Source organism: Mauremys mutica, chromosome 12, assembly GCF_020497125.1.
Source record: "Mauremys mutica isolate MM-2020 ecotype Southern chromosome 12, ASM2049712v1, whole genome shotgun sequence".
Taxonomy (NCBI): domain Eukaryota; kingdom Metazoa; phylum Chordata; order Testudines; family Geoemydidae; genus Mauremys; species Mauremys mutica.
The window spans coordinates 2,180,699-2,203,011 of record NC_059083.1 but is presented as its reverse complement, the minus strand read 5'-3'; the positions used below and the strand labels follow the sequence as shown (position 1 = coordinate 2,203,011).

The following is a 22,313-nucleotide window of genomic DNA, read 5'->3' as shown; positions in this document are numbered from 1 at the left end:
GTCGTCAGGAGAGCTCTCCCCTGGCAGCAGAGAGCAGCTACTCTGCGTGCCTTGCGACAGCCTGGCTGTGCTGCTGTAAGGTTGCCTAGGGTGACCAGACAGCAAGTGTAAAAAAATCGGGATGGGGGTGGAGGGTAATAAGCGCCTATATAAAACAAAGCCTTGAATATCAGACTGTCCCTATAAAATCCAGACCCTAGGGGTGCCATGTAGACACAGCCTCAGTGATGAGGGCCTGGCCAGGCACGGATGGGAGTTGGTGCTGGATTCAACGTCATTAAACAGAGCCAGACACACTCTGATCCTCTCTGCTCACACCCCCCCAGCCCTACAGGCCCCGGGCCCAAGCTCTGTGCAGCTGGAGTTACACCAGTGCTGGGTGTGACCCCCCCCCCCGCCCCCCCAAGGGCCTCCTGTCTCTTTTACTCCAGGAGCACCCAACGCACAAACCCCACACTTCCATTCCTGGCCCCTAATGTGACTCGCCTCGTGGGGCCAGGCTGCACTGGGGCCTAACCCTGGTTACATCAAACCAGCCTGGCACTGAGTGACGCGAGGGCAACCATGCGCCTGACACCACTTCAAACAAACCCCCAAACCCACCCGCAGCCTCACCCAGCCGGCTACGGGCTGCAGAGCTCCCCGGGTCTGAGCTGCTGCTGCCCAGGGAACTCTGGGGCCAGGCTCAGGCCATGGGAGAGTTACATCCACGCCAGGAAAAGCAGGACGTGCCCCCGCCCCTCTCCCCACACCCCGTGGGGATCCCGAAGCTCCCACCCAGCAATCCCAGGAGATCCCAACAGCACAAAGGCAGCAGCTGGTCTGGGTGCTCGCCCCCAAACTGAGCCCTGATTAACACACAGATCCTGGGGCTCCACCTCTCCCCTCGCCCTGGGCACACGGCCAGAGACGGGGCGGGGGGTGACACATCCCCTCCCTAGGACGACACCTCTAAAGCCTCGTCCCCACTTACAGACCCATCGCTGCCTGTGGGAGTGGCTGGCCTGGTGCGGACACAGCTCAGCCTCGGCCGCAGCTAGCCAGGGCCAAGCCCCGCTCAGGTCTAGACACGGGTTAAACCAGTGCAAAAAACCCACTGGGAGGCATTAAAGGTCAGAGTCACCAAGGAGCCACCCCCACCCTCCATGTCACGGTGGTGGGGAGGGGGTGAATTTACTCCCTGTGACTAACCCCCGGGGCTCTGCAGACAGGGGGTGTGGGGGGCAGGGGGGAAGCCTCAGCTGCTGGGAAGGACCCAGCCTGGCAGCGCCTGGCGCGGGGATCCCCACAGCCCCGGGGCAGGGCGGGCAGCGGGGACCCCAGACCCGAAATCCTGTTAGTCACCGATCGGCTGTATTGTTATTACTGGGCCGGGATGGTCTCTGGAGTCTGGACCTTGACCAAGAAACGTGACCCCTGAGCGAACAGAACTGACCCCCCCCGCCCCGCCCCGCCTGTGAGCCCCACGGGCCGCTCGGGGTGCGCAGCGCCGGGCACAGGGGGCCAGGAGCAAACACGGGACACGCCAATAACCAGCCCCCGAGCGCGGGGCGGGGAGATCCCGGCGGGGCACCGACCGGACTCCCCCGCCCGGTCCGACCGCCGACACCCCCCCCGGTCCGGTCCGGTCGCGGAGCCCCGCGCTGCTGATCCCCCCCCCCCCCGTACTCACTGGCGTAGCCCCCCGGGATGGCCGCAGCCCCCAGCAGCATCAGCAGCGGCGGCAGCATCGCCATTGCCCGGTCCGTGTCCCGCTCAGTCCCTCGCCGCCAGCCGAACCCCGAGACCAGCTGCGCTCTGAGCCCGGCTCCCGCTGCCCGCTACTTATACCGCGCCCCGCCCCCGGCACGGATTGGCCGAGAGGGGAACGTGCCCGCCAATAGCCGCGCGTAGGCCCGTCTGCGTCACCGGTCGCTGGGCAGAACCCGGCCGGACAGGTTGGACCCGGGAAAGCGAAAGTCTGAGCAGGGATGAGCGCAGCGGGGAACCCCGGACAGTGCCCCGCCCCCACCCCGAGGCCCCGCCCCCTGGGCAGTGAGTCCCAGGCAGCGCCACGCCCCCACCCCTGAGGCCCCGCCCACCCGCTGCCCCTCCCTGCCTGCAGGGCGCTCTTGGGCCACAACTTCAAACTTTTCTCCACAACCACAAGGGCCAGAAACGACCCTTTGACTAACACCAGCCGAGAGTCTCCCCCGCTCACGTGACTCCAGGAGCTGGGGCTTTACAGACACACCAGTGATAGCGAGACCCACACTAGAGTCAGGAGAGGGGGCAGCCCTGGCAGGGGGACACTGGCACCCACCTGGGAACAGCCAGGGCCCAGCCTCGGCCTCGCTACAGTCGCTGGGCTGGAGTGTGGCTCAGCTGAGAACTTGGCCCCAGGGCTTCAGGTACCAGCACAGCAATTAACTAACAACAAATTAATTCTCTGTCCATCACCAGCGCCGCCTCTAGAGATTTGTGTTTACATTTATTCTAAGGCCAGAGGGCACCTTTAGCTAATCTCATCTGACCTGCAGCTCCCAGGCCAGAGAGTTTACATGTAGCTGGGTCTGGACCCCAAGAACGTGTCTGTCACGCTAGGAACCTCAGGCACTTTATTAATGTAAACACCACAGCCCCCCTTTGTGGTGAGTGACAACACAACAGTCCCCAGCACGTCTAGGGGAGGGATAGCTCAGTGGTTTGAGCATTGGCCTGCTAAACCCAGGATTGTGAGTTCAATCCTTGAGGAGGCCACTCAGGGATCTGGGGCAAAATCAGTACTTGGTCCTGCTAGTGAAGGCAGGGGGCTGGACTCGATGACCTTTCAAGGTCCCTTCCAGCTCTAGGAGATTGGTATATCTCCAATCATCATCATAGAGCATCACTGCCCCATTGCATGGGTGGGGAGAGGCACAAGGATGACATTGTCAAAATCTGGACCCATGGAAAAGAAGCCCTTGAGGAATTCCACCAGGATTTCAACAATTTCCATCATACCATCAACCTCAGCCTGGACCAGTCCACACAAGAGATCCACTTCCTGGATACTACAGTGCTGATAAGCGATGGTCACACAAACACCACCCTATACCGGAAACCCACTGACCGCTATACTTACTTACATGCCTCCAGCTTTCACCCAGACCACACCGCACGATCCATTGTCTACAGCCAAGCTCTAAGATACAACCGCATTTGCTCCAACCCCTCAGACAGAGACAAACACCTACAAGATCTCTATTAAGTGTTCTTACAACACCCACCTGCTGAAGTGAAAAAACAGATTGACAGAGCCAGAAGAATACACAGAAGTCACCTACGACAGGACAGGCCCAACAAAGAAAATAACAGAACGCCACTAGCCGTCACCTTCAGCCCCCAGCTAAAACCGCTTCAGTGCATCATCAAAGATCTACAACCTATCCTTAAAGATGATCCCTCACTCTCCCAGACCTTGGGACACAGGCCAGTCCTTGCTTACAGACAGCCCCCCAACCTGAAGCACATACTCACCAGCAACCACACACCACAGAACAAAAACACTAACCCAGGAACCTATCCTTGCAACAAAGCCCGATGCCAACTCTGTCCACATATTTATTCGGGGGATACCATCATAGGACCTAATCACATCAGCCAACTATCAGAGGCTCGTTCACCTGCACATCTACCAACGTGATATATGCCATCATGTGCCAGCAATGCCCCTCTGCCATGTACATTGGCCAAACCGGACAGTCTCTACATAAAAGAATAAATGGACACAAATCAGATGTCAAGAATTATAACATTCAAAAACCAGTTGGAGACACTTCAATGGACACTCAGTTACAGACTTAAAAGTTGCAATTCTTCAACAAAAAAACTTCAAAACCAGACTCCAAGAAGAAACTGCAGAAGTGGAATTAATTTGCAAACTGGACACCATTAAATTAGACTTGAATAAAGACTGGGAGTGGATGGGCCATTACACAAAGTAAAAACTATTTCCCCATGCTAATTTCCCCCCTTACTGTTACTCACACCTTCTTGTCAACTGGGCCATCCTGATTATCACTACAAACGTTTTTTTTTCCTGCTGATAAAAGCCCACCTTAATTGATTACTCTCGTTATAGTTAAAAGACGGTTACTCACCGTAGTAACTGTTGTTCTTCGAGATGTGTTGCTCCTATCCATTCCAATGTAGGTGTGCGCGCCGCGTACACGGCTCTCCGGAACATTTTTACCCTAGCAACTCCGGCGGGCCGGCCGGCGCCCCCTGGAGTGGCGCCTCTATGGCGCCTGTTATATACCCCAGCCGGCCCGTCCGCTCCTCAGTTCCTTCTTGCCGGCTACTCCGACAGTGGGGAAGGAGGGCGGGTCTGGAATGGATAGGAGCAACACATCTCGAAGAACACCAGTTACTACGGTGAGTAACCGTCTTTTCTTCTTCGAGTGATTGCTCCTATGCATTCCAATGTAGGTGATTCCCAAGCCTTACCTAGGCGGTGGGGTCGGAGTGAGATGTGGCCGAGTGTAGGACCGCTGAGCCGAAGGCTGCATCGTCTCGAGACTGCTGCACCAACGCGTAGTGGGAAGCGAAGGTGTGTACCGAAGACCAGGTGGCCGCCCTACAGATGTCCTGGATGGGGACATGGGCCAGGAAGGCGGCCGAAGAAGCGTGCGCTCTGGTCGAATGAGCGGTGAGGCGGCATGGGGGGACGCGAGCAAGCTCGTAGCACGTTCGTATACATGACATCACCCAGGATGAAATCCGCTGCGAGGATACCGGCTCACCTTTCATGCGATCGGCGATTGCCACAAACAGCTGGGTCGAACGCCGGAAGGGCTTCGTCCGGTCGATGTAGAAAGCGAGGGCCCTGCGGACGTCCAGGGTGTGGAGCTGCTGCTCACGAGGTGAGGCGTGCGGCTTCGGGAAGAAGACCGGGAGGAAGATCTCCTGGTTGAGGTGGAAGGCCGACACCACCTTGGGGAGGAAGGCCGGGTGCGGTCGAAGCTGCACCTTATCCGCATGGAAGACGGTATACGGGGGCCCGGCCGTCAGGGCGCGGAGTTCCGAGACTCGTCTGGCGGATGTGATTGCCACGAGGAAGGCCGTCTTCCAGGTGAGATAAAGCAGAGAGCACGTGGCCAGGGGCTCGAAGGGCGGTCCCATCATCTGGGCCAGAACCAGGTTCAAATCCCAGGTCGGGGCAGGACGACGTACCGGCGGGTACAGACGGTCTAGACCTTTAAGGAAGCGGGCAACCATCAGGTGAGAGAAGATAGACCGACCTCCGATGGCGGGCCGAAAGGCCGACAGAGCCGCCAGGTGCACCTTCAGGGAAGAGATCGCAAGACCTTGACCTTTCAGGTACCAGAGGTAGTCGAGGATGGTCGAGATGGGGACCAAGAATGGGTTAAGACCTCGCTGGTCGCACCAGAGCGCGAAGCGTTTCCACTTCGCGAGGTAGGTAGAGCGCGTCGAAGGCTTTCTACTTTCGAGCAGGACTTGTTGCACCGCCAACGAACAACCCCTCTCTGCGTCGGTCAACCACTCAGGAACCAAGCTGTAAGATGCAGCGACTGCAGGTTCGGGTGACAAAGCCTGCCGAGGTCCTGAGTGATGAGGTCCGGCCATAACGGAAGGGGAATGGGATCCCGAACTGACAGCTCGAGCAGCAGGGTGTACCAGTGCTGTCTCGGCCAGGCTGGAGCGACGAGTATTACGCGGGCCCTGTCCCTCCGAAGCTTGAGTAACACTCGGTGTACGAGTGGAAACGGGGGAAACGCGTAGAGGAGGGGACCCGTCCACGTCAGGAGGAACGCATCCGAGAGGGAGCCCGGAGCTCAACCTTGGTACGAGCAGAACCTGTTGCACTTCCTGTTGACCCTGGAGGCGAACAGGTCTATCTGGGGAAACCCCCACCTCTGGAAGATTGTATAAGCCACATCCGGGCAAAGGGACCACTCGTGGGAGGCGAACGACCTGCTGAGACGGTCGGCCAACGTGTTCTGCACCCCCGGCAGAAAAAACACTTTGAGGCGAATCGAGTGGGTCACGCAAAGGTCCCATAGGAGCATCGCTTCTCTGCAGAGCGGGGAGGATCGGGCTCCACCCTGCTTGTTTACGTAAAACATTGCTGTAGTGTTGTCCGTGTACACCGCTACAGAGCGGTCCTGCAGGTGGGCCCGAAAGGCGAGACACGCCAAGCGGATCGCTCTCAACTCCCGGACGTTGATGTGGAGGGAGAGCTCCTGAGCCGACCACAGACCCTGGGTGTGCAGGTCGCCTATGTGAGCACCCCAGCCGAGCGCCGAGGCGTCTGTGGTCAGGGTGACCGACGGGCGAGGAGGGCGGAACGGGACCCCTGCGCAGACAACCTCCGGATCCAGCCACCAGGTGAGCGACTGGAGAGTGGGCTTCGTAACCGTAACCACCATGTCTATGCTGTCGCGGTGGGGGCGGTACACCGATGACAGCCACATCTGGAACGGGCGAAGCCGCAGCCTTGCATTCGCGGTCACAAACGTGCACGTCGCCATGTGACCCAGCAGGTGCAGGCAGGATCGCACCGTCGTTGAAGGGAAGGCCTGCAGGGCCCGTATGAGCGAGACCATCGTCTCATGCCGAGGACGAGGGAGGCAGGCTCTGGCTAAATTGGAGTCGAGCACCGCTCCTATGAACTCCACCCTTTGTGCTGGAGTTAGGCTGGACTTCTCGGCATTGATAAGCAGGCCTAGTGAACAGAACAGATACCGGACTTCGGTCACCTGAGCTGCTACCAGTTCTTGGGAACGACCACGAATCAGCCAGTCGTCGAGATACGGGTACACATGTATCCGACGACGGCGGAGGGCTGCAGCCATGACTGCCATACACTTGGTGAACACCCTCGGTGCGGTGGAGAGGCCGAAGGGCAGTACCGCAAACTGGTAGTGAGCTTCGTTGACCACGAAGCGCAGGTAGCGTCTGGGGGGGGGGGGTAAATCGCCACATGAAAGTATGCATCCTTCATGTCGAGGGCGGCAAAACAGTCTCCCGGATCCAAGGAAGGAATGATGGTCCCCAGGGTCACCATACGAAACCTGAGCTTGCACAGGTGTCTGTTGAGCTCCCGGAGGTCCAAGATGGGACAAAGACCTCCTTTCGCCTTGGGGATGAGAAAGTATCTGGAATAGAATCCCCTGCCCCGCCTGCTGCGAGGCACCTCCTCTATAGCACCCACGCTCAACAGAGTCTGCACCTCCTGTAAGAGGACTTGCTCGTGAGAGGGGTCCCTGAAGAGGGACGGGGAAGGTGGGTGGGAGGGAGGGGACGAAACAAACTGCAGGCGGTAGCCGTGCTGGATGGTGTTGAGGACCCAGCTGTCCGATGTTATAGAGCACCACGCCTGGAGGAAGCGGGAAAGGCGATTTGAAAATAATAGGGATGGATCCTGGGGGGAGAGTGGTGGGCCGTCCTCGGGCGTCCCGTCAAAAGGCTGGTTTCGGGCCCTGAGGGGCCTTGGAGGGGCCCTGGGTCTGGTTACGCCTACCTCCCGACGGCCTGCGGCGGTAGGGGGCCGTCCGGCGATTGTTAAATGGCCTAGACCTGGCCTGGGTGAAGGGCCGGTAGGGCTGCTGCCGGAAAGGCCGTCTCTGGGTGGCTGGCGTGTGCATGCCCAGAGTCCGGATAGCAATCCTCCCATCCTTCAGGGTCTGAATTCTCGAGTCCGTCTTTTCTGAGAAGAGACCCTGTGCATCGAACAGGAGGTCCTGGAGGGTGTATTGCACCTCCGGCGGCAAGGTGGAGGATTGCAGCCACGCAATGCGCCGCATGGTTATTCCGGACGCCATAGTTCTGGCTCCTGAGTCAGCAGAGTCCAAGGCTGCCCGAATTAGGGTCCTGGAGGCCGTCCTGCCCTCGTCCAGGAGCGCCGAGAATTCCCGGCGGGAGTCTTGCGGGGTCAGCTCCGAAAATTTCCCCAGGCACCCTAAGATGTTGAAAGTGTACCGGGACAGGAGCGCCATCTGGTTCGCTATGCGGAGCTGAAGGCCACCCGCTGAATAGATTTTTCGCCCCAACAGGTCCATGCGCCGCAACTCCTTCGATTTTGGTGCAGCGGCCGGCTGACCATGCCTCTCCCGGTCATTCACCGACCAGACCACTAGAGAGTCCGGGGTGGGGGTGCACATAGAAGTACTCGTACCCTTTGGGCGGGACAGAGTATTTTCTCTCCACCCCTCGCGCCGTGGGGGGGACTGAGGAGGGCGACTGCCAGATTGTCGTATTGTTCCGCTGAATAGTGCGGATAAAGGGTAATGGCACTCGCACTGGGGCGTCCGAACCCACAACATCCGTTATTGGGTCATCGTCCTCCGTGACCTCCTCAACGGGCAGGTTCATAGCCTTTGCCATACGGCGGAGAAGGTCCTGGTGCGCCTTCAGGTCAATAGGCGGGGGTTCGGATGTTGATGCCCCCGCCACCGCCTTGCCAGGTGAGGAGGATGAGGAGCGGCCTGGCAGCACCTCATCGGATGCCTGCTCCGTTCCTGGGCGGTCAGGAGCCACGTACTCCGGCCCCGGTGCCGGGCCTGGTGGCGAGTTAGTCTGTCCCCGTGGAGATGGGGGGGGCCTGCTAACCGTGGCCTCCGGCACTGAGCGCCCCGTAGCCGCCTGCCTCGGCGGCAGGGGAGGCCCTTGCTCGTGTTGGGCCCAGGGAACCCAATATCCCCAGTGTTGGGGTCCAAGGTCCCTTCCTTGAGACGCTGCCCTGAAGTCCACTGCGCTGCCCTCAGGGGAAGCGATGGAGGGTTCACGCGAGGGCCAGGGAGGAGCTGAGGTGGTTCCCGAATGCCCAACCGAAACCTGCGTCAGGTGTCTAGCCGGCGTCGAAGGTCGGTGGCGGTCATCACGTAACCTAACCGGAGAGCGGGCCCTGCGTGCGGCGCGGTACCTGGAGCTGGATCGACGGTGCCGGGAGCTCGACCGACGGCGCCGGGAGCTCGACCGACGGCGCCGGGAGCTCGACCGGCGGTGCCGGGAGCTCGACCAACGGTGCCTGGAGCTCGACCTCGACGGCGATCAGTGGCTTCGGGAGCGGCTCCGGGAGTCTCGGTGCCGAAAGCGGTCATTGGAGCCGGACCTCTTGCGGTGCCGGTGACTCGGTGACCGGGACCGTTGCCGGGAGTACGACCGGTACCGCGAATGTGAGCGGTGCCGGGACTGCGACCGGTGCCAAGACAGGGAGCGGCGTCGCGATGTTGATCGACCTCTGGATCGGGATTGCCTCCGAGAGTGGGACCGGGATCGAGACCGAATCCTGGAGCGTCCGTCTCGCTTGTCAGGGGAAGGAGGCCGCATCATCATCGGTTTGCCCACTGACTTAAGTGCCCGCACCGGCGGTGCCGGGGGCCGGGGGCTTGGAGCTTCCGCGAGCTCGATTAGCTCCCTCGCCATCGCAAACGCCTCCGGCATGGACGGGATCCGCAGCTCTACCTCGGTGGGTACCGGGGAGCTGGGTGGTGCCGGACTCGACGGCCCTTGCGGCGCCGGAGTCGACGGCACCGTGCACTGCCTGTGCACTGCCTCAGCCTGTACCGCTTGTGTCGGAGGCGGCTGGGCTAGCAGTCTCTGCTGATGCTTAGAAGAGACTGCCTTCGGCACCTTGTGCTTCCTTCCTGGGGAGAGGGAGCGGTGCCGGGACATCGGTGCCGGGTGTCGAGGAGCCTCGGCACCGGAGCGGCTCGGTGCTGCCGGTGCGCTGCTCGCTGAGGAGGGCTTCGGCGCCGATGGAGTTGGCGCCGGAGGCTGGAGCGAAGCCTCCATTAGCAACTGTTTAAGGCGCGAGTCCTGCTCCTTTCTCGTCCGGGGTTTGAAGGCCACACAGATCGGGCACTTGTCGGTTCTGTGTGCCTCCCCGAGGCAGCGAAGGCACGAGTCGTGCGGGTCACTCACCGGCATGTGCCGCTGGCAAGCCGCGCAGGGCTTGAATCCCGGTGCCCCGGGCATAAGCCCGCACCGGGTGCGGAAGAAGAGGGGCTAACCCCTCTAATTCCCTATTTACACTACTATACCTATCTAACTATAAAACTATACAACTATCAAACTAACTAACGAACTATATACAGTAAGAGATGGAGAAACGCTAGGGCTGTGGAGGTAAGGGAGCACTCCACTGTTCCAACTGGCCGTCACGGGCGGTAAAAAGGAACTGAGGAGCGGACGGGCCGGCTGGGGTATATAACAGGCGCCATAGAGGCGCCACTCCAGGGGGCGCCGGCCGGCCCGCCGGAGTTGCTAGGGTAAAAATGTTCCGGAGAGCCGTGCACGCGCGGCGCGCACACCTACATTGGAATGCATAGGAGCAACACATCTCGAAGAAGAATATGGCAACACCCATTGTTTCATGTTCTCTGTGTATATCTCTCTTCCTACTGTATTTTCTACTGCATGCATCTGATGAAATGGGTTTTAGCCCATGAAAGCTTATGATCAAATGAATTTGTTAGTCTCTAAGGTGCCACAAGCACTCCTGTTCTTTTTACAAAGAGGAAAGTGACTGATTTGCTATGTGACAACAGCAAAGATGGGAACAAAATCTAGGAGTCCTGGCTCCCAGCTCAAACCTCCTGGACCCAAACCCCTGCCAGAGCTGGGAGAGAACCCAGGAGTCCTGGCTCCCAGCCCCCCTTACTCTAACCCACCAGCTCCCATTCCTCTCCCAGGAGTCCTGGGTCCCAGAACCTGCTCTAAGTGCGGGCAGGTAACAGTGACTCAGCCCCTGGGTTTTCTCTGTCTTTACAAGCACCGGGCTGTTTACATCATTTCTGGGAACTATTTTGGGTCTGTCTCCTCCCCTTGGGCGGGCAGCTCTGGGCCGTGTGAAGTTTGTCCCGGGCTGCAGCACAGTCACTGTGGGCGTTGGGATCGGTGGGGATCGGATCCTGCCCTGGGCCGGTCTCTCCTGGGCTGGGGCATCAGGCTAAGGGGAGCCGCCCCCATCTGGGACCTCACCCCACTTGGGCGGGTCAGTGGGGGGCGTTCACAGGGGCCGAGCCCCAGTGCAGCTTCCTGTTTCCCGGCTCCCAGAGCTATCGGTGGATCCCCCACTTGCTTTCGGTTTCTGCTCTATCACAACAGGGCAGTTTGGACAGAGACCAGCATCCACCCCCAGTCATGCACCGCACGCCTCTCGCCCCCCCGCTGTGCACTGCATGCCTCTCGCTCCCCACGGTCCCGCTCAGAGCCTCCCCCACACTGGCTGGGGGTGACGGTCTCTCACAAGCCAGTGACTCCCACACTATCTGTCTCCCGGGGGTGGCTCTGAGTTGCTGGCACCGACTCTACACGCAGGACATTTCTGGCCCCGTTCTGGGCCAGGCAGACATTTTGTGTGTCTGACGTGTGCAGCGTGAGCCAACACAAGATGGCCGCCCCGATGGGACTCCCCCTTTCGTCTGACGATCACCCCAATCAGTCTGTCCCTGGCTGTGGATTAGCAGCTCAGGGCTGTGGGGCAGCCCCCCAGGGCTGTTACAGAGCTTTGCCCTACGGCCCACGTTTTCAAAATGGCCTCCACGGCTGGACGTTTACATTATTAGGTGCCCAGCTGGAGACACCTGGGCCCTGACCCTCGAGGGACGGCGCATCCCCGGCTCCCTGGGATTTCCCCCAGCACTGTGGGTGCCCAGCACCCCGCAACATCAGCCTCGGGTGGGCTCAAATTGTGCACCCAGAACAGGAGGCACCCAGAATCCCTCACCCCAGGGGCCTCCCGGCACAGAAAGGGGCTCAGCACCCCCCTGCTCTCCAGGGGGCCCCCACCGCCATTGGGGATCTAGTGGGCTGGGGAAGCCCTGGATCGGGTTCCCTAGGGAGGGGGTGGAATCTCCTTCCTTAGAGGTTTTTAAGGCCTGGCTTGACAAAGCCCTGGCTGGGATGATTTAGTTGGGGTTGGTCCTGCTTTGAGCAGGGGGTGGGACTAGATGACCTCCTGAGGTCCCTTCCAACCCTGATAGTCTATGATTGTATGATCTCGTCTCCCCCTCCCTGCTCCAGAGGCTCAGAGCTCAGAGGACGGGACATGTCCGGGTGGGTTTCTTTAGGAATCTGGAGTAGGAAAAAAACCCTCCCTGAGGCCGAGACGTGGGCTAAGGGGGGGTGTGGATCCAGGACAGTCCCAGGTTCCCCCAACCAGGCCAGTAATTCACAGTTACCAAGCTGGGAAAGCAGGCTCCTTACCTGCCTCTGAGCCACGCTGGGGTGGGGGCTGTGACCACCCTCAGAGCAGTGCAGAGAGCACCAGAGCCCCCGGGGAGGGGGTGTCCTGTATTCCCAGCCCCCTGTTCGCAGGGTGAGCTCCCCCCACTCGGGGGTTCATTGCTTTCCTGCCATTTCTGTGGTTCCTGTCACCCCCAAGGGCCTCACAGACTGTGCACAGCACATGCAGCCCCATGGAGATGCAGCCACCTCTGGGGAAGAGCGCATCAGCCAGACACACAGGGGAAATGTCAGACGAGGTCTGTGGGGCAAACCCCTGCTCTTATGGAAAGTGCCCCACAAGGCCTTGGAGTTTAAGGGGTCCCTCAAACCTCCCCACATGATGACCTGCCAGGAGCTCCGTCCAAGGGGGAGGAAGGGGGGATTCCCCCCTGCAGTGCCCGTGTGTCACCCTGATACTCTCAGCCCCAAATCGTCCCCCTGGCTGCTGTGAATACACGTCACTGCCTGACCCCAGCAGGGACCCAGCACCCATTTAAACAGCCGGCCCTTTCTTCAGCGCTGCTGTCTCTCCCCCCGTGTCTGTGGGGCTGATACGGGGAGCCCAGGAGCAAAGATACAGGCTGAGCCAGGGGGATTTCATCCTAGCTCCTCTCTCTGGCTCACACTGCCGGGCCTTTTCTCTGTCAGTCTCGGCTCAGGTCCCCCTTCCCCTGTAATGCAGTGGGGAGACCACGTCTGGCTCTGGGCCGGGGGTCCTGTCCCCCATTCACCAGGGGACACTCTGTGTTTATGGGGAACTGTAGCCTGGGCACCAAACTGACCCCCCCGGTCCCAGCTCAGCCTCTCGCTTTGCTCCTGGGCTCCCCATGCCCAGCTAGTGGGGGGCTCCCCGGGGTGCCGTTAATTATCCCGGGACCAGCACGGCTCCAGCCCACATCAGTGATCCCGTCCCACGGCCAGGCCCCCGCGCGCCCAGGGGACAGAGGTTCCCAGGCTGGGTCACACTCTCAGGGGATTTCCCGGCCAGGGGATTTCCTCTCCCTGCCACCCCCGGATCCCAGCTCCTCCCCAGCTGCAGCTGAGTCTGTGCTGAGCCTGCAGTGCTCCTGCAGCCCAGGGAGGGAACATTGCTGCCTCCTCACATGATTTCCCAGAAGGGGCAGCGTCCGACTCACTGGGGCTGGGATTAGACAGTGCAGCGTTTCCTTGTTCGCTGCACCCGGCCAAAGAGCTCAGCTGGCAGCCGGGCCGGAGCGGGGCACGGGCAGCCACAGGGCTGGGGCTGAACGGCTGGTCGGGCCGGTCCCAAGAGGAGTTTGCAAAGTGACCCAGCCCTGCCCTAATCAGTTCCAGGCTGCGCCGGAGCCATGCAGCATTGGTGTGTGTGACACACACACCCTGCTGGGGTCACTGCCCCGTGTGAGCTGGGGTTAGCCACAGAGAATGGCCTATACACGGCCTGGCACGAGCCACAGTAACCAGAACGGGGTCGCTCCTCCCTAGTCTAACCGGGATTAGTCACCCAGATGCAATCGGATTAGGATTAGCTGGGGCTGGGATCTCTTCACCCTGCACAGAGACAGACTAGCTGGGTTTGGGCACGTCCTGGGCTGCCGTGTATCACCGAGTGTGTCTGTGCTGCTCTGGTCTGACTGTGTGGGGTACGAGTTATAATCAATGTTACTGAACCTCCCACTAGTGGGAAACAAAGGGATTAACCCTCCTCCCCACCAGCATGACAACTCCATTAAATGCACCCGCAGGGCAGCATGTCTGGCTCTGTGCAGGCAAAACATGCTGCTAGGAGCCTCATGGTGTCCAGGGCCGGGGGGTTGGAATAGGGGGTGGGGGCAGTCAGGGGACAGGGAGCGGGGTGGGTTGGATGGGGAGTGGGATCCTGGGAGGGTGGTTGGGGGTCTCTGGAGGGGGCAGTCAGGGAGCAGGGGGGTTGGATGGGTCATGGCGGGGGTAGGGGGTGGATAGGGGTCAGGCAGTCAGGGGACAGGGAGCAGGGAGGGTCCTGGGGGGGCAGTTAGGGTGGGGGTGGTCAGGGGACAAGGAGCTGAGCGGGGTTGGATGAGTTGGGAGTTCGGGGGGTGCTGTCAGGAGGCAGGGGTGTGCAGAGGGGTTGGGGCAGGGAGGGAGCAGGGGGGTTGGATGGGGCATGGCGGGGGCAGGGGGTGGATAGGGGTCAGGGCAGTCAGGGGACAGGGAGCAAGGAGGGCCCTTGGGGGGCAGTTAGGGTGTGGGGGGTCTCTGGAGGGGGTGGTCAGGGGACAAGGAGCTGAGGGGGGTTGGATGAGTTGGGAGTTCTGGAGGGGGGCTGTCTGGGGGCAGGGGTGTGCAGAGGGGTTGGGGCAGGCAGGGAACAGGGGGAGTTGTATGGGTCAGGAGTTCTGGGGGTCCTGTCAGGGGGCGGGGAGCGGTTGGATAGGGGTGGGAGTCTCTCGGGGGTCTGTCTGGGGGCAGGGGCTGGGGCAGTCAGGGAACAGGTAGGTGGTGCGGTCCTGGGGGGCAGTTAGGGGCAAGGGTCCCAGGAGATGGTAGTCAGGGGACAAGGAGCGGGGGGAGGGTTGGGGGTTTTGAGGGGGGCAGTCAGGGGGCGGGAAGTAGGAGGGAGTGGATGGGGGCAGGGTGGGGGTGAGGCTAGGGCAGGGATCCCTGGGTGCGCACCCTAATGAAATCTGCTGCGCATGCCTATGCTTTCCATGTACTTAGTGCTGTGGGCACTGAGCTTTGTGGGCATTTGCTGGGGGCTGGGTGCCAGGCCCATAGGTGCAGGTCAGCTGCTGGGCCAGCTCGGGCCCCACGCTCGCGAGTCTCATGCTGGTGCTGACGGCATCAGTGTTCAGTGGCTGGGAGCTTTGGTGGGAGCTGGGAAGATGGAGGGGGTTGAAGGCCTGACACCTCCAGTCTGGCTCTGCTTTTACCAGGTGTCAGGGAGTCCCTGGGCGATGCTCTGGAACTGCTCCCCACCAAGCCAGGCAGGACTCTGGGGAGCCTCCTCTCCCTCGGAGCAGCCTGTCTGCAGGGCAAGAAGCTCCCACGGCTTCACCTCCTGGGTCTCTCCTGGGAGCATTCAGCATCCTCTGCCCCTCCGTGCGCTTCCCACAGCGAGTCCGCCCAGGCGGGGTCCTGGGGAACCCACAGGGTCCTGCCCCCCCACTGCGCAGTCAGATGTGACTCTCAGCCAGCCGGGGCACAGAGGTTTATTCGATGACAGGAACAGGGTCTAAAACAGAGCTTGTAGGTACAGAGAACGGGACCCCTCGGCCGGGTCCATTCTGGGGGCAGTGAGCCAGACCCCCACGTCTGCCCTCACTCCTCGTCCCCAGCCAGCTCCCAACTGCAACCCCCTCCAGCCCCTCCTCTCTGGCCTTTGTCTCTTTCCCGGGCCAGGAGGTCACTTGACCTCCTTGTTCTCCCCCACTTTTAGCATCCCCTTGCAGGGGGAAGGGCCCGGCCATTAGTTGCCAGGAGACAGAGGGTCGGTCAGAAACTGAGGCCCCCCCACAGTATTCAGAGGAAACATTAAGAACAGTCCCAGTTCGTAACACCAGGGAGCAGGACCGGCTCTAGGCACCAGCAAAACAAGCAGGTGCTTGGGGCGGCACATTCCCAGGGGCGGCGCAGCAGCTGGTAGCAGTTGTGGAGGCGCAGCTGGGCCCGCCTGGCCTCAGCCGCACAGTGCAGGGCATCTGCAGCACGCGGGCGCTGCTGACCACCTCGGCCAGGCTGTTGTGGGGTACCTCGCCCACGACCACCCTGTCGATGAGCAGGCGCAGCGCCCCGTAGCTCACCCCCTTCCCCACAGGATGTCCGGGGACAAGCACGCGCGGAAATAGTCGCTCTTGGCCACCAGCACCGACTGTGGGCTCGGATCTGCCGGCCGGACAGTTCGATCACCAGGTCCAGTTCCTGCAAGAGCAGCTGCTGCAGGCTCCAGGGCTGCGCTCCAGCCCGTGGACAGTAAGTGCCAGGTGGCGGCCGGGCGATGTCGCCTCCTCCTGCCTTGCAGGAGGAAGCTGCCCCGGGATCCTGCTGCAGGGCTTTGTCCCGTGCCCCGAGTGAACTGAAGCACAAGGAGGAGCTGAAACCACAGGGAGCTTGCAAAGGGAGCAAGGCGCTTTCCCCACCCCTGCTCTCTTCTTCCCCAGCCGCTGCGCTCCCTTGCATGGAGCCGGGCTGCTGCTGGCTGCCCTTGCTTCTCTTTGCTTCCCCCAGAGCTTTCCCTGGTGGCCCTAGCTGCTGCTCTGCTTCTCCACAGAGCCTCTTTGGACAGGTCTCTGCCTCGCTGATACTCCCATCCCCTGGATAAAGGACACAGGATAGGACTGGGCTCTCCATGGCTTTAGCAGAGGCTGGGCCTGGCTAATGTCCCTCCCCACACACACACACACACACACTCCCAGCTCAGCAGCACAGTCAGCCACGCCTTCCCTTCCTCTTCTCCCCCACCCCACCCCACCCCTTTTTACTTTGTACCCTTTGCGGTTTAAGGTTGAACTTTACTGTGGGTTTTCCTTGCTAAACTCTCCTTCTTGGCACATGGTCAATTTCAGCCTTGTTTCCACGCCTGGACTCCTCTCGCATGCTGACAGCAGGAAGAGGTGTGGCGGCAGCCGTCCCTGCAGTCACTCGCTGCTGAACTGTCAGTGACACTCCTGGCCAACGCTCCATCAACTGGCAAAGCAAGCAGGGCCCGGAGCCCCTCCCAGGACACTCAGAGGAGACAGGAAGGGGCTGATGGGCAGCTGCAGGGCGATCGGTCTGTGCTGGTTTCCCTGGGACGCCTCCAGGCGCAGCGTCCGACAGGCCCTGTTACACTGCACAATGAGTCTCTATGGTCAAATACATTTGTTAGTCTCTAAGGTGCCACAAGTACTCCTCGTTCTCTTCACACTGCACAAAGGAAGCAGAGAGAGAGTCAGGACCGATCCCAGAGCAGCAGCCGGGCAGAGAGGGGGCTCGCTACGGACAGATGAGGGAACAGAGCTCCCTGCCCCGCGGGTCCTGCCCCGTCAGGCCGTGAGCCCCCCTTTACCCAACAGCGTCACTCCCAGAGGAGCCCAGCAGGGGCAGTCCCAACTCCCAGGGCAGCCGGTCCCCGCGCTGCTCCCAGGGGGCTCTGACCTTCGGGGAGATTGTCCACAGCTTCTAGCCTGGTGCAAGGTAACGAGGCAGCAGCCTTTGCGGACTCAGGGCTGGGTCTCCCCAGGAGCAGGTGCAGCAATCGGCCTCAGGGGGCCTCCTCTGGCGGGGGTGTGTGTGTATAAGTTATTAACTAGTGGTTATAGATCAAATTGTGATCATAATAAATGCGGCATCTTTGCCTTGCCCCCTGAAACGATCCTGTGTAGTTTTGTCTGCAGAACATGTGGACGCTCTGAATTTGGTTTAAGAGCAGCCCACTGCATAAGTCAGTAAGGAGTCAAACTAAACGAGGGCACCAGAGTGTGTGCACTGTTGGTGTCCCTAGGCCTAAGTAAACCAAAGTTGTGACTGCAGGCCTGAGTGAACCAAAGGTCTTCCATGCTGTGAACTTTAACCAGCCTAAGATGCTAACAGACAGCAAGCAAAATGTGTCACTGTCAGCTGTCTCAGCTTACAGCTGCAGGACAGTTTGAAACAGCAAAAAGCGGCGGGGAGAAGGGGGAGGAAAATCTGCATGCGTCTGTGCTGTGAAGGCCATAGATAAACATGCGAATGAGAACAGTTCTAACAAGCTACATTATAGTGTTAAGTGTAACTGTTGCAAGGGGGAGGGAGGAAGGGGGAAAAACAAGGGGGGTATAAATGCTGGGACCCCGCCTGCGCGCGGGGGTGCAGGATTTGAGATTGTAATTTCTCCCTTGCACCTTATTTGGGCTCAAATAAACTTGGTTTGCTTCTCCACCCTGGTGTGTTAATTAGTGCGACGCACACCGGGCAACGAACCTGCTGTTGCTCCGCCTCGGGCCCTTTGAGCCGGCAACAGCACTCTCCAACTCAAACTGAAATAACTCCACACAAGGGATCCAGCCACAGTCCCACTGTGGACTAAACCCGGAGGAGGCGAGATTAGAAACCGGTGACATTTCACAGGCCAGACACAGCTCTGGGGTCTGTAATCAGACCGATGGCGCAAGCGAGGGACACAGGGACGTTCTGACGTTAGGGGTTACAGAAGGTGTCAGTGTGCAACACACAGCGGAGTCCCCTCACCCCAACAAGGAGGGGGGTCCCTGGGGTGTATTAACGTGCCGTGGGGAACAGCAGTAACTGGATCTGAAGAGGGAAGGGGGTGGGAGGTGCAGGGCATTAGCCAGTCCCGCTGCTGCCGCTCTCCAGGCTGTGAGAGTGGGGCTGGGTCTCCTGTGACTTGCCCAAGCTGCTGTATGCAGGGCAGCAGGACTGGCTGGCACAAGGTGCAGGGACAGCCACACGGACAGAAGCAGAAGTTTCCTCTCACTCACCTGGAGGCGAGTAGCCGGCTCCCTTTCTCCCCGCGGAGAGAGAAGAGGTTTCAGTGAGCGCAGCCGTTCTCAGGGCCAGAACCAGCTCCGATCTGCGTCCACGGGCTGAGGTGCCTGATACAGCCCCGACCCCTGGGCTCACAGACAGACTCAGGGCAGGGAACAAGATCATCACAGAGCTAACAGTCTCCAGTTCCTTCCTGCCCCAGGAGCAACTTCCATCGGGGTCTCTGGCTCAGGCCCCAGCGGGCGGTCACACTGCACCGACTCTGGGTCTGCATTGCTGCTGTTGTCCTGGGAGTCCAGAGCAGCCGGAGAATCTGCCCTCATCTGTCCAGAGCTGTTGCCTGACTGCCTTCTCCAGACGCTGACTCTGATTATCACACCCGCGACCAGGGTGAGGACAGCGATAACTCCAACCACAATGGGGCTCAGCGACAAGTTGGGCTCTGAAAGGGGAGAGGAGAGTGAGGGAGGGAACTGCTGAAAGCCTGCTCCCCACTTGTTGCCTGCGTCCTGCAGCCCCCTCCTGCCAGACTTCCCACCAGCTCCATGCAGCCGCATGCACTGCACCCTACTATGCCCTGGGACCCCGTTATCAATCAGTGAATGTCATCGGTGCTTGTACAGGGCTGCCACATGCAAGGAGTTCTGCAAACGTGAATGGAGCCTCACGTCCTGTGAGGCAGGAGATAGAGACGAGAGGTTACTACCCTGTGCAGTCACTATAGTTCTTTGAGGAGTGTCCCTGGGGTGCTCCACTGTGGGTGCATGTCTTCGATGGGAGATTTTCATTAGCAGTCTGCGCTGGGTGGAGATTCTCATGCCCCGCACTGAGGCTATAACAGGCTGTGCAGGTGAACCGCCATCCAGCCCTTCTCCCTGGCCGAGGCTCAGGAGGACACTTCGAACAAAGGCACTGACTCTGGGTGCTTCTGAGGCTGTTGGGTCTCCTGTGTAGCTGCTCCGCGCTGATAGGAGAGCTCTTCTGTCAGCATAATTAAACCACCCACAGCGAGCGGCGGTAGCTGTGTTAGCAGGAGAGTGTCTCCCGCCAACAGCGCTGTCCACACCAGCACTTCTGTTGGTGTAACTCCTATCACTCAGGTGTGTGTTTTTTTCACACTCCTGATTGACAAAAGTTTTACCGACAAAAGTGCCAGTGTAGACATAGCCTTGATCCTCGTCTGAAGGCAGGTATGTCTGGGAGAATCTCTCCTAGTATTTAATGATGTGTGCTGCACCTCTGCAGAGCAGGATGACTCCAGGCCTGCGGACCACCGAGGAATCACGCCTTGAGGCGGAAACTGTCGGACGGGGATGCAGCAGTCGACTGGTGCCCAGAGAGAGGAGCTGAGTGACGGGAGATTTATCAGTGGATAAAGAGCTCGGTGGAACAGGTAAGGAGTCCCCACTTGCCTCAACCACATGGGGGCTATCAGAATGACTGATTTTGTTCACCACTCTGAGAATCAAAGGTGTTGGTGGAAAAGCATAAAACAACTTTTCTTCCAAGGGAGGAAGACTCATGACCTAACTGCCAGCTTGCACAGAACAGGTGGCATTTTCTGTTCTGAGCTGTTGCAAAGAGACCCCAGAAAACCCCAAGTCTGAAAAACGCTGACCAGGACCTGGGGATTCAAGCCTCATTTGTAGTCTCAGGGGAAATACCTGCTAAAAGCACAGGCCATGACATTCTCTCTGCCTGTATTTGGCCATCAGCACCTGGTAATTTGCAGTGCAGAATTATCGAGTTGCCAAGGAATAAGGGTTTCTCCCCAGAAGGTCCAGGTGTTTCTGGTCTCTGACACATGGGTGGGGAATGAATGGGGTGGAATTATAACAATGTTGTATAGCCCATTCATTCACCACATTGACTAACCGACAGTTAGGTGGAGGCTAGGAGAATAAGAACTCAGAGTCCTTAGTGGGAACCTAATATTTTCTATCGTCTCTTTTACATGTGGGCGTTACTGTAGCTAGAGTTTGCTGAATGGTTTTTGCAGGGCCCAGGAGAGCCTCATGGAGAGGCAGGGCAATGCCAGACGTATCCAACAGCTTGTGTTGGGATTCTCTGCTGGCCTCGAGAGGTATCCGTAGGGATCTGCCACCCACTTAATGAGGTCCTGGAACTGTCGAAAATCATCGGCCATCATGGGAGGAGGCGGCATTACCGCTTTATCTGGCGAGGAGATGGGAACTTGAGGGGCAGCTTCTTTGTCCGCCCAGGTGTCTTGGTCTTCAAATGTTCCCTCCTGTTTCTGGGGAGAAGCTTGGGTCTCCCATCACCCGGATGGGAAAGGGTCAGGGCCCTGGAGAACTGTCTGTGATAAGCTGCCCTGGGACCCCAACATGGCCACTGAGGACCATACGGGGCAGGGGTGGCATCCAGGGCTGCTTCCACCTGAAGTGCTGAGGTCCTCAAACATCTGTTCATCTGTGGGGTGGTTCTTGGAGTGTCCAGGCCCAACGGACACTGCTAAGGAAAATCTCCAGTCCAAGGTACACGGGGCACACCTGAAGTGCAGCGCCCAGAGAGACACTACTTGAAGAAGAGCCAGTACTATTATCCCCATGTTAGTGGTGGGAAACCAAGGGACACAGAGCAGGACAGAGGAAAAGCCGGGGAGAGAACCCAGGAGTTCTGTTTCCCACCCTCCTGCTCTAACCACCAGCCCCCACTGCCCTCCCACAGCTGGGATAGAACCCAGGAGTCTGGGCTCCCAGCCCTCTCTCCCTGCTCTAATAGCCCAGGCTGCCTTTCATGACAGCTCTCCTCCCCCTATGACATATTGTCACGGAGTGTGGGGGGGTCAGGGCCCTGCACCCCCCACTTCCTGCGATTCCCCGAGACTCTCAGGCAGCCAGTGACACAGAAGGTTTATTAGCTGACAGGAACAGTCCCAAGCGGAGCTTTCAGGTACAGACAACAGGACCCCTCAGCCGGGTCCCTCTGTGGGGCAGGGAGCTTTGACCCCAGACTCGGGGTTCCTGCCTCTTCCCAGTGATTTCTGCTCGGGGCCCTTTTGTCACTCCCACGCTTGTTCCCAGCTTGACTTGCCTATTAAAGAGACACATTCCCCTTCCCTGATGAGCACAAGAGAGACCTTTTGGGGTTCTGCAGAGTCACCTAGTGCGACCAGACAGCACGTGTGAAAAATCGGGACAGGGGGTGGGGGGTGGGGGTAATAGGAGCCTATATAAGAAAAAGACCCAAAAATTGGGACTGTCCCTATAAAATCGGGACATCTGGTCACCCTAGAGTCACCCCTAGGCTGAGCACTGCTGCACTCATGGCAGGAGTGGGGGCCCCCAGGGTCCCAGAGTAGCAAGTTCTCTCTGTCCGCTCCTGGAGGTGACTGGGCTGGGGGGGGGGGCTGTGCTTGGCTTTGGACTGGCGACAGGCCTTTTACTTTGTATGAACCTCACACATTCTCTTGTCTCTGTCACCCAGCACCACGTCCTTCTCTTCCCTTTCTCTGTCCGAGGGACCTGGGAGCCGCCCAGAGCCCCCTGCCTAGCACCGAATGGACACTGCACACCAGGACTCAAGCTGGGCCTTTCTGAAGTACGGTTTTGTGGAGAGGTGAGACCTGCCCTTTCGCTAAGCACCGCAGTGAGGTAGGACACCTGAAGCAGGCGGAGGGAAAGGCTCCCACAAGCTATTGTGGAAGCAGAGCAGTG

At 59.5% G+C, this 22,313-nt stretch overlaps 1 protein-coding gene across 1 annotated transcript in view; it reads right to left on the bottom strand.

The window, feature by feature from the left end:
* The window catches only part of LOC123346411 (H-2 class I histocompatibility antigen, Q9 alpha chain-like), a 134,783-nt gene that overhangs the window by 37,440 nt on the left and 75,030 nt on the right, over positions 1-22,313 (bottom strand). The window lies entirely within an intron of this gene.